The 12,320-nt window shown below is 39.9% G+C and overlaps 1 protein-coding gene across 1 annotated transcript in view; it reads right to left on the bottom strand.

Moving 5' to 3' along the window:
* The window catches only part of ARHGAP6 (Rho GTPase activating protein 6), a 588,162-nt gene that overhangs the window by 515,874 nt on the left and 59,968 nt on the right, over positions 1–12,320 (bottom strand). The gene's annotated exons all lie outside the window — the stretch shown is intronic.

Raw genomic sequence — 12,320 nt, 5'->3', positions numbered from 1 at the left:
CAAACTCCTGGGATGTCAGAAGCCCTGAGATGGGAGAAGCAATGTGGATCTATTAAACTTTACCATCAGCGAATCCCCTGATACTGTGTCAAACTTTAGGGACACTCAAATCAATAGGCCATGCCCTCAATCAGGAGGCTTACGCTTGTGAAGCTTATGTAAGTAGTGGAGAAGCTTAGACTACCTATAGGCATGCCTAAGAGTTACTTTTGGAGGGCCTTTTTTTTTTGCTCAGATGTGACCTCAGTCTCTCTGAGCCCAACTCTGCAAGTGAAATCACTGCCCTCCCCACAATGTGGGACATGGCATCCAGGGGTGAAAGTCTCCCTGGCAAGGTGGGAGATGATTCCCAGGGTTGAATCCAGACCTGGCACCATGGGATCAACAATTCCATCCTGACCAAAAAGGGGAAAAGAAGTGTAATTAATAAAGCATCAGTGTCAGAGAGAGTTCAAATAGAGTTGAGAGGCTCCTATGGAGGTTGCTCTTACGCAAGCTTGAGTTAGACTTTGCTACCTATCATAACCTGCCAACCCCCAAACAGGACCATTCCAGACAATCCTAAACACCTAAGGCAATGTATAAGATTCCTCAAGGGTTCCATGCACCAGAGTAACTTTCCAGAAACCTACAAGCTCAGATAGGTCCCTGGTCCAGATAAGTCCTGAGACCTAGCCCAGCCTCTCCAGAACATCAGATAGTTTCATCTTCCTCCCTCATATTACTGACAGATCCTTCTAATATCAAAAATTTAGAATTGCCATAGCCCAAACACCCCTAAAGAGATGCATGGAAAGATCAAAGGTGATGGTGGAGTTATACAAAGAAGATAGGCTTTAACAAATGACTATGAACGCTGAATCATTAAATTGATACCTCTTTTAGTCTCCAGTATTTTAGAACAGCTAGAGGTAAAAAACCTAAAATTGTGGAATTGTAACTCATGTCAAACTCTGAAATATGTTCTACAACTAATTGTGGTTCTGTGCTTTGAAATTTGTAGCTTTTTTGTATATATATTATTTTTCACAAAAAAATAAGGAAAAAAAGATCGATTGTGATGATAAAAAAATATTTAAGCCCTCTAGCCTCCTATATTCTGGAGCAGCTCGAAAGAAAAGTCTGAGATGATGGTATGGTAGCCCATGACAAACTCTGGGATCTGTCCTGTAACTACTTGTTGAAGAATGCTTTGAAAACTATTGCTTTCTTATTCCTTTGGTTTCTATATATGCTAAAATACTATACAATAAAAGAAGTTAAAAAAAGAAGAAGAAGAAGAAGCCCTGAGGTACATAAAGGAAGGAGAAGGGGGAGGAGGAGGGGAGAAGAAGGAAGAGAAGGAGAAAACAGACTGGAGGTGGGAACTAGAAGAAGGTGGAAGGAGAGAGGAGGAGGAGGAAAAGGAAGGGGAGGAGAAAGCAGACCCTTGAGGTGGGAACTAGAAGGAGGTAGAGGAAAAGGGAGGTGGAAGGAAAGGGAGGAGGAGGAGAAAAGGAGAAGGAAGAGGAACCAGGTATAGATGTTTAAAAAAGCAAAAGACATCCTTTAAATATTATGTTCCCGTTATTCAAAATACCTATAATTTACTAAAACTGAATGATTTGATACAGCTAGAAAAATTAGTGATGGCTGCCTGTCACAGACACCTTCCTTCAGGAGCCGACAGCACAGTGCCATTTTCTCTAGGACCTAGTACCCACTCATCTATTCAGCCCACCCCGATTCCAGGGGTTGGACCCCTGTTCGTTCATTGTAACCCTACTGCCCTGGTCACAGCTCACTAAACCGGCCAAACACAGTTCTGAGTCTGAGAATCAGGATGGAGGGCTGAAGGGCTATTAGCATTTCTGCAGGTAGCAGGACCCATTTGGTAGAACCTCTGAGGGGAGTCTACTTTCTGGCCAACGTGGGAACTGGGAATCTGAGAAGGATGGTGAACAATGAAAGATGAATAAAGCAGATGCACAGTGATGAAAGAATCCAGAATAGTACACGTAGAATTCTAACTTTAGGTTCCAGCATTTTTCTGAAATCTGGCTTCATCCCTGCTCTTGGGATCCATAGACATCCCTATGTACTTTTTTATGAAATATCCTTTAGCTAGCTTAGACTGGCTTCAGTTACTAGCAACCAGAGCCTTAACTAATATATAATGCTCTTGGAAGCCCTGTCAGAGCTTCTTACACCAAGTGATAAAGGACAAAATCGGGGTGTTTCACACAACATTTCTTCATGAGCATTTGTTATCTATAAATCAAACTACAAGGTATTTGAGCATCAGTGCCCACATAGTCCTGGGACTGTAGTTTGTGGCCACAGAAGATAGGATTTAACAAATAAGTAGGACTATTGAATAATTCCCAGTGTCTTAGAACAGCTAGACAGAAATACCTAAAGTTGTAGAACTCTAACTTATACCATACTTTGAAATTTGCTCTATAACTACTTGTTTCTTTTTGGTGGAAAATAGATATGATGGTTATGGTGTCAATTTGGCAAAATGATTATGCACAGTTGTCTGGTAAGGCAAATACTGACCTGATCATTGCTGCAAGGTTATTTTGTGGCAGGTTGATAAACTGAAAGGCTGGTGTATTAAGTCACTGGTCAGTTGATTGCATCTGTGGCTGATTACATTCGTGATCAACTAAAGCATGTCTCCCACAATGCTATAATCCAATCAATTGAAGGCTTTTAAGGAAGAAGAGAGAGTCTCACTGCTTCTTCAGCTAGCGAGCCTTTCCTGTGGAGTTCGTCCAGACTCTTCATTGGAGTTGCCAGCTCCACAGCCTGCAGTATGGATTTTGAACTTCCACTCCCATATTTGCGTGAGACATCTTTATAAATCTCATTATTTACAGATCTCTCCTGTTGGTTCTGTTTCTCTACAGAAAGCTGACTACCACTAGAGGGAATGGAAGAGTCAGTGTTTGGCATTGTTTGATGGACTTGAACTAAATCCTGTTTGTTTTGCACCCTATCCCCACCCCCAGGTTCCTGAGAGAGCTTCACACACAAAGAAAAATAGCAAAAATGACAACAAAATTCTGTTTCATTTTTACTGGGTCTGTTTCTAATAACCTCAGATGAAATCTGGAGCACTTGGCAACAAAACCCCAATAGTTTAGTCTTCAGGACATCAGGGTGCAGCACCCAGGATCCACTGTATAGGCACACATGGTCAGTCCATCAGAGGGCAGGCAACTTAGCTGGTGACTCACTTCCTTACATGTCAAATTCAGCAAAGAGAACTTTCTCCATGGCCTATGCAGCCACCTTCACCCCAGCTTCAATCTCAAAAACATCTGGGCAGACACATGACACTCCAGCAGGATCATAGCCCCTATGCTTCTTGGACACATCAACTCCAGCTTTCTCCCTCAAGAGTCAAAAAGGACCTGGGAAGAATTAGGAATGAGTTTTTCGAATTCTGTATAGTTTAATGTAATACCCGGATACATCCCAGAGTATTTTGGGCAGATAATTAAAAAGTACTGGCAAAGTCCCTTGAGGGACTGGAGAAAAAAATATGGAACTATTAAACTTTCCCACCCAGGAAATCCCTGATACTCTCTCAAACATCAGGGACTCCCAAGTAAATAAGTCAAGCCTTTTATCTTGAGGCTTACTCGTATGAAACTTATTTGTGTAACAGGGAAGCTAAGTCCACCTATAATTATGCCTAAAAGAACCTCTTTCTAAAGAACCTCTCTCTAAGCCCAACTCTGCAGGTAAAATCATTATGCTTTCCCCTTACATGGGACATGACATCCAGAGGTGTAAGTCTCCCTGGCAACATAGGACGTGACTCCCATGATTGAGCCTGGCCCTGACACCCATGCAATTGACAGTGCCTATCTGACCAAAATGAGGAAATATAACAAAATAAGGTATCAGTGGCTAAGAGATTACAAATAGAGTCAAGAGGCTATGCTGCAGGTTACTCTTATGCAAGCTTCAGCTAGATATTGGTAATTGCCATGGTATACCAAGCATCAACCAACAATTCCTGTAAACCCTAAAGAATAGCAGGGCTCTATCTGAGACTCTCTAAAAGTTACACTCACTTAAGTTTGCTTTTCAGAAACCTAAACCTCAAGATGGTTCCTAGGCCAGATAAGCCCTGAAACCCACAGTTACCAGTCTTTCCAAGAACATCAACCCCATAATATTGGAATCCCTTTTCAACATGAAGAAGTTAGACTGGCCATTACCCAAATATTCCTCTAGACTGGGGGAACGAAGAGTTAAAACAGAGAAGATAGTATTTAACAAATGAGTATGACTACTGCATCATGATATTCATAATTCTTTTTAGTCTCCAGTGCCTTAGAGCAGCCAGAAGGAAATATCTGAAATTATAGAACCCATACGATACTTTGAAATTTGTTCTATAAGTACTTGTTAATATGTACTTCGAAATTTATTGCTTTTTTGTATATATATTTCACCATTAAAAATGTTTTTTAAAAATGGGACTGGGGACAAATGTGGAACTATTAAACTTCCCTACCTGGGGAATTCCTGATATCCTCTCAAGCATTAAGGACTCCCAGTGTAATAAGCCAAACCCTCAATCTTGAGGCTTGCCCTTACGAAACTTATTTCTCCAATGGCGAAGCTAAGCCTACTTATAATTATGCCTGAGTCACCCTCAGAGAACCTCTTTTGTTGTTCAAATATAGTTTCTCTCTCTAAGCTAACTCTGCAAATAAACTCATTACCCTCCCCACTATGTAGAACATGACTCCCAGGGGTGAAAGTCTCCCTGGCAATGTGGGACATGACTCCCAGTGATGAGCCTGGTCCTGGCATTGTGGCATTCAGAATGACTTCTTGATCAAAAGGGAGGAAAGAAATGGAACAAAATGAAGTTTAAGTGGCTAAGAGATTTCAAATAGAGTTGAGAGGTCATTCTGGGGTTACTCTTACGCAAGCATCAGCCAGATATTGCAAAATTGCCACAGTATGTGAATCCACAATCAACAGTATTCCTGAAACCCTTAAAGAATACTCTGGGCTCTATCTAGCTAAGGGACTTCATAAAAATTGTTCTTAGTAAGTTTATTTTTTCAGAAACTTAAGGCCTCCAGATTGTTCCTATGCCAGATAAACCCTGAAACCCCAAGGTTCCAATCTCACCAAGAACATCAACTAGTTGCATTCCTCAACCCCATTATGTTAACACCTCTTTTCAGCACAAAGAAGTTAAAAAGGTCATTGCCCAAATATCCCCGAAGATTGAGAGAATGGTCAAATGAGAGGGAGGAGATATACCTAATAAATTAGGATTTAACAAATGATTATGACTACTGACTCATTATATAGACAATTCTTTTTAGTTTCTAGTGTATTAGAATAGCTAGAAGGAAATACCTGAACTTGTTGAACTGTAATCCAGTAACTTTGATCTTTGAGAATGACTGTATAACTATATAGCTTTTATAGTGTGACCATGTAATTGTAAAACCCTTGTGACTGACTCTTTATCCAGTGTATGGGTAGATGAGTGTATTAGTGTGCAAGCTGCCAGAATGCGATATACCAGAAGCTGAATGGCTTTTAAAAAGGGAATTTAATAAGTTACAAGTTTACAGTTCTAAGGAAATGAAAGTGTCCAAATTAAGGCACCAACAAGAGGCTACCTTCAGTCAAGAAAGGCCAATGGGTCAGGAATGCGTCTGTCAGCTGGGAAGGCACACGTGGCTGGCATCTGCTCTTCCCTTGCTCCTGAGTTACACTGCTTTCAGCCTCTGTCCTGTGTAAGTTCATCACTTTGCTCCTCTGGGACTGGCTTTCATCTCTTGGCTTCCCTTGGCTCTCTCCAAGTTCTAGCTTGCTTAACATCTCATAGTGATGTCTGCTGGGCTCCAGGCATTTCCAAGCATCCGTGTCTCTGTTCTTTGAAGTAACTGTTCTCCAAGAGTCTACATCTGCTCTCTCTGTCGGCTCAGAGGCTTCAGGTATTTCTCTCTCCAAATTGCTGTCTCTTTTAAAGGATTCTAGTAAACTAACCAAGACCCACCAGGAATGGGTGGAGTCACAACTCCTTCTAATCAAATATAACACCTACAATTGTATGTATCGCATAATCGAAACAAAAGTTTCCGCCCTACAATACTGAATTACGATTAAAAGAAACAGCTGCCTATACAAGATTGAATCAGTATTGAAGCATGGCTTTTCTGGGGTACAAAATATTTCCAAACCAGCAAAATTCGTGATAAAACAAAGACAATAAAATTAATAATAATAAGGGGATAAGGGATATATATGGGATGTTTTGAGTTTTTCTTTCTTTTTTTTTGGAATAATGAAAATGTTCTAAGAATGATTGTGGTGATGAATGCACAACTATACGATGATACTGTGAGCCATTTATTGTACACTTTGGGTTGATTTATATGGTGTGTGAGCATATCTCAATAAAATTGCACTGAAAGTTTTTTTTTTTTTTTTTACTATAAAATAAAAGAGTCAAGAAAGGGATTGTTTTCAGGGAAGTCACTCTGATTGGGTGAATGACCGTGAAAATCTTTTGGGTCAAGAGGCAAGGACAAAGAACATAAAGCCTCCTGACAGTGAATGGCGCAGCACATGCATTCTCAATGGGACATTATTGCTGCCAAGGGGTGGAAACAGAATCCTGGGGGAAGTGAAGAAAACTCACTCTTTTGATGCACACAAAGCTCTGTGTGAGCCGGCTACTGAGAACTCTCATCTGGCCCTTTCTCCTGAGAATTGGCCTTTGGACAAGGGGACCACCTTTTCGAAGGAGACTGCTCCAACTTCTCTTTTTTCTGTTTTATCCGTGCTTTCTTCCAATTTCCCTAATGCTATGCTAGTTCATGAACTTCAACTTTTTGCACCCTATTTCCCCTAATCCACTGTCTGCTTTGCAATCTGAACCTTTTCTTTACAGTCTACTGACTTTTCCAAGTACCACTTTCATCTGAAAATTTTATTAGTTTCTACTCCTAATCCTACTACTACATTTGTAAACAATCTGAGGGATAGAACCTCGCCTCATTCTTTTTTGTATTCCCAGGACCGAGCACTGCACTGGAAGAAGCAAATGTTCAATAAATATTAGGGTCATCAAAGTGATTTACAGAAAATCTTTGCAAGCTCTTGGGCAGACCTCGGAGAAGTCCACAAAGCAACTCCCAATTCTTTCAATGTTGCGTCTCTTCACCGAAAAGATCCAGTGCTATCTACTCTTGAGCTCTCACTAGCACCCACACCCAGGAAAATAAAACACCACAATACCCTGTCCATGTTGTAACTGTTATTTCTAAATTCTGAGATACAGAGCCATTTGTGTATAAACTGGTCATTTCCTGAAACTTTGGGTACTTGTGTGACACCTGAGACTCAGAGTCAGAGCTCTGAAGCTATGAAAGTCAGCATTATACCACATAGCAACTGTTAGAAAAGCTGAAAAAGTAATCCGACTTTGACTAGAGATGTGAATGAGACTGATCTGTATAGGACTAACGTAAATCAGAATACAGGGTAAAGGATGATATGGTCTATACTTTATAAGCTTCAACTTCTGTGTGAGACCAAAGGAGGAGATGTTTACTTGGTGCAAAATTTATATTTTGGTTAGTGCTTTATCTGGTTTGACTTGTGTGGTCAGTTTGTTTGAACACCATGATTGCATAGGATCTTGAATAGGGCGTGAGATCTTGCTGGTTTGTACAATTGGTGTGATGCCCTGATGAGTCCCACAGTAATTTGGGCAGAGAATAAGTATATGCAAAGTCCTTTGGGGGACTGGGAGAAGGGAGGAAATGTTAAACTTCTCCATCTGGGGAATTCCTGATATTCTTGCAAGCAGTGTGGTTGCAATTCAATAGGCTGAGCACTAGATCTTGGGGCTCACCCCTATGAAATTTATTCCTGCAACGGAAAAGCTAAGCCTACTTATAATTATGTATAAGAATCACCCCCAGAGAAACTATTCGTTGCCCAGATGTGGCCTCTCTCTCTAAGCCACTGTGGCACGTGAACTCACTGCCCTCCCCCACTATGGAGGACATGACTTCCCAGGGTTTAAATCTCCTTGGCAATGTGGGACATGACTTCCAGGGATGAGCTGGGACCCTGCATTATGGAATTGAGATAGCTTTATTGATCAGAAAGGGGAAGAGAGAAAGGAGACAAAATAAAGTTTCAGTGGCTAAGAGATTTCAAACGAAGTCAAGAAGTTATCCTGGATGTTATTATACATTGTATAAATATCTCTTTTTAGCTTATGCTGTATTGGAGTGGCTAGAGGGAAGTACCTGAAACTATTGAAGTGTATCCCAGTAGTATTGATTCTTGAAGATGATTATAAAACTACATAGCTTTTACAATGTGATCAAGTCACTGTGAAAATCTTGTGGCTGACACTTCCTTTATCCAAGGTATGGGGAGATGAATAAAAAAGAAAGAACCAAATAAATAAATAAATAATATGGGGGATAAGGGGTAAAAAAATTGGGTAGATTGCAATACTAGTGGTCAATAAGATGGAGGGGTAAGATGTATGGGATATTTGGGTTTTCCTCTTTTTTTCTTTTTTCTTTTGATTTATTTTTCTGGTATGATGCAAATGTTCTAAAAATGATCATGGTGATCATTACAACTATGTAATGATATTGTGAGCTACTGGTTGTATATTTTGGATGGATTGTATACACATGAAGAGATCTCAATAAAAATATTTTTTAAATACCCACTACATAAGCATTCCCATCCTAGAATCCTGCTTGAATTTAGTTCCCATAGAAAAGTTGCTTCCACAAAAGAATTAGGATTCACTGTCTTATTGGACAATGAAAATTCTGTAACTTATTGTTTTTTATTCTATTTTGTTGTCAGACATCTTAGAACCAAATTTCCCATCGAAACATATTTAACTCTGGTGCCAGAAAATGTCCACCCCTTCTTCCTTCTTCAAATGGACTCTGAACTGTTCTATCCCTATACGTCAAGACTTGCTCTGTGTTGTAAACAGTCAGCCAATCCTGGAAGAAAACAGTACATAAATTTCAAGGTACCTGGTTTGTCAATCAACTTTTAAGAATGTCTTCAATGTACCACCAAAATGCAGATACAAGACCAAAAACTATCACCACAGACTAAAAGATAAAAGTCAAGTAGCAGACAGAAAACTGATTTATATTATTTTAAGAAACAAAATCCATTCAAATTCACATTGTTTTTCTATTATAAATAATGCTGTGATGAATTTCCAAATACCCTATACAAGCTATAATCTAATTATTATAAACAGAGCATTTTAAAAGCAAGTCAAATACTATGAGAAAATATATCAGCATTGAAATAGCTGTACCTAAATTCAAGTGCTGAATATAAATAAAAAATTAGCAATGCTCTTGCAGATTACCTACCATTTACAGAGCTGTTTCATGTGCATTGCCTTTTGTGGGACTCAGACAGCCTAGATACTACTTTACTGTTCTAGTTTGCTACCTGCCGGCACGCAACACACTAGAGACGGATTGGCTTTTAATAAAAGGGGATTTATTTTGTTGGATCTTCAGAGGAAAGGCAGCTAACTTTCCACTGAGGTTCTTTCTTACGTGGAAGGCACAAAATGGTCTCTGCTGGTCTTCTCTCCAGGCCCCTGGGTTCCAACAACTTTCCCCAGGGTGATTTCTTTCTCCATCTCCAAAGGCCTGGGCTGAGCTGCAAGTGCTGAGATGAGGAATGCCGAGCTGCTTAGGCTGTGCTACTTTGCGTTCTCTCATTTAAGCACCAGCCAATTAAGTCAAACGTCACTCATTGCAGCAGACACGCCTCCTAGCCAACTGCAGATGTAATTAGCAACAGATGAGGTTCACATACCGTTGGCTTGTGTCCGCAGCAACAAGACTAGGTATGCTCACCTGGCCAAGTTGACAACTGAATCTAACTAACACGCTTACCCACTTCAAAGAGGATGAAACTATTTTAACAAGTTCAAATGGCTCCTTCAAGGTCACAGAGCAATGTATGGAACAGAACTCAAACCCAAGTCTATGTCTGTTTCAGTGATTCTCAACCAGGAGTGAATTTGCCCCTCCCAAAAGGACATTAGGTAAGGTATGTAGACATTTTTGGTTGTCAGAACTGGGGGTGGGGGGCGGATGGCAGGAAAGGTGCTACTCACATTTGGTGAATGGAGGCCAGAGATGCTGTTAAACATTCTACAGTGCACAGGACACCACACACACCTCCCAATAAGGAGTTATCCAAACCAAATGTCGTTAGTCCAGAGATAGAGAAACATCGGTCTAGTCCAACAACTTAGTCATCATATCACATTTCTTTGAATAGACAACCTGGCTCTTAAATGAGTATGGAGTTATAAAAATTTTGGCCACATAGCTGCACTTTCCAATATGAGAGCCACAAGCCACATGCAGCTGTTGAGAACAAGAAATGTATCTCCTTTATATTGAGATATGCTGTAAGTATAAAATACACTGCGGGTTTTGAAAACTTTGAATGACATAAAGCATAACCTATCATGTTAATATTATATTGATTGCATGTTGACGGATAATATTTTGGATCACTGAGGTAAACAAAATAAACAATTAAAATTAATTTCAGCTGTGTCTTTTTACTTTCTTTTAATGTGGCTACTAGAAAATTTCAAACTCCAGATTGGCTTGCATTATATCCTTTGGATACTAGTGCTATAGACATTACAGAGATGAGGAAGGCACTACTCATCTCAACACCTAAGTAGGAGTAGGAGCATGGTCCTGCAAGTGCCTCTGCTTTTCTATAACATTTAAACTTGTGGGATTACCAGCCGAACATCTTTATTTGAAGGCCAACACTTCTCACAGTCCTTTGGGAGTGAGCAGATAGCTAAAGAGTTAATCCTTTGGATACTATCACATTTCATGGAAGGTGGGCTTTAGTAAAAAAAAAAAAAAAGAAAAAGAAAGTAGGAGGGATTAATAACAAACTAATCTCCTTAGTAACTAGGCTAATTTATGAGAACTATAAACTTTAATCTACCTCCAACTTGAAAAGCAGAGAACATAAGTCAACCAGAAAAGTATTTATGGATAGCTACCAAAATTAAAATTGATTCTCTTTTGGGCAGAAGTAGCAAGAGCCCTGGACTGGGGGTAGGGAAGACAAGGGATCTAGTCCCTGTTCTGAAATCAAGCTTCTGGGCAGCTTTAAGCAGTCCCTTGGGCTCTCAAATCTTGGTTTCTGCCACTAGAATATTAGAATGTTGAAGCAGTTGGGTGTCCCTTTCACACTAAAAACATCTATGCTTAAACATTAATATAGTCTTATCTTGGTAATTTCACTATTACTAAAGTACAAAAACATAGCTTATAAAGGTATTTAATGCTTAGGTTGCATTCTCAGCAAGGCATGGCAGGTGACTCAGTGAAAAAGAGCACCATTATCTGTCCTATAGTTTTAGTGTGTAAAGATTTCCTGTCTTCACATAGCTTGTAGTGACAATGTTGACAGGGATTACTGACCTTTAACAAGAATAATTTGTATTATGTTTAGCCAGAAATTTATGTGCGATGAAAAGTATGGTCCAGACAACAAATCAGCATGCCAGCTTCAGGAGCTTTGCCTCCTCCTTTCTTCCTTGCAGTCCCCTTCCCCCCTTTCCTATCCCTCTCCAATATCATTAATCAAAACCAAGGCTTAACTATAAATAGGCACTGGAATTGACTTAACTAATTTTAACATGGCGGGGGGGGGGGGGGGGGGGGGGGCTGGGGTACTTTCCAGCTTGTCTACATTTCACTTCATTCCTGAAGATTTTCCAGCAAGGTCTAAAACCTCCTGCTGCCCTCTTCCTTCTCCCCTGCAGACTTCACTGTTCTGCAATATAACTTGTAGGCAGCACTTTCCTTTGCTCTTTTATGTCTTCCTTTGAAGGACAAGCTCCTAGTTCTCTTAACTTGAAACATGCAATGCCTGTGCTCAGTCCAACAGCAATGATAGATCAAATCATACAGAGATGTCCACTTAAGTTATTTGAAAATGTCTAGAGATTTCAGTTAGTATGATTAAAACTGCAAAAGCAGAATTTGTTTAAAACTGAAACAGGTTTACATGGGTTTTTGTTACAAACAGAAGGAAAAGAAGACGCAGTAGCAGCAACAGCAAAAGGATAATCAATTTGGGGAAGGAGGTAATAATATAAGATGGAATCTATATGAGTTGAACTATCAACAAGAGCAATAAAATTACTCAAGCTGTTTTTTGGTAAAACTTTCTTCCATGAATTTTGGTCAAGAAAGAGGTTTAAGTTCATGCTGTGTAGACGAACT

The sequence above is a fragment of the Tamandua tetradactyla genome, chromosome X, assembly GCF_023851605.1.
Source record: "Tamandua tetradactyla isolate mTamTet1 chromosome X, mTamTet1.pri, whole genome shotgun sequence".
Classification (NCBI taxonomy): Eukaryota; Metazoa; Chordata; class Mammalia; order Pilosa; family Myrmecophagidae; genus Tamandua; species Tamandua tetradactyla.
Note: the sequence above shows the minus strand (reverse complement) of the source record. Positions and strands in the feature narration are given on the sequence as shown.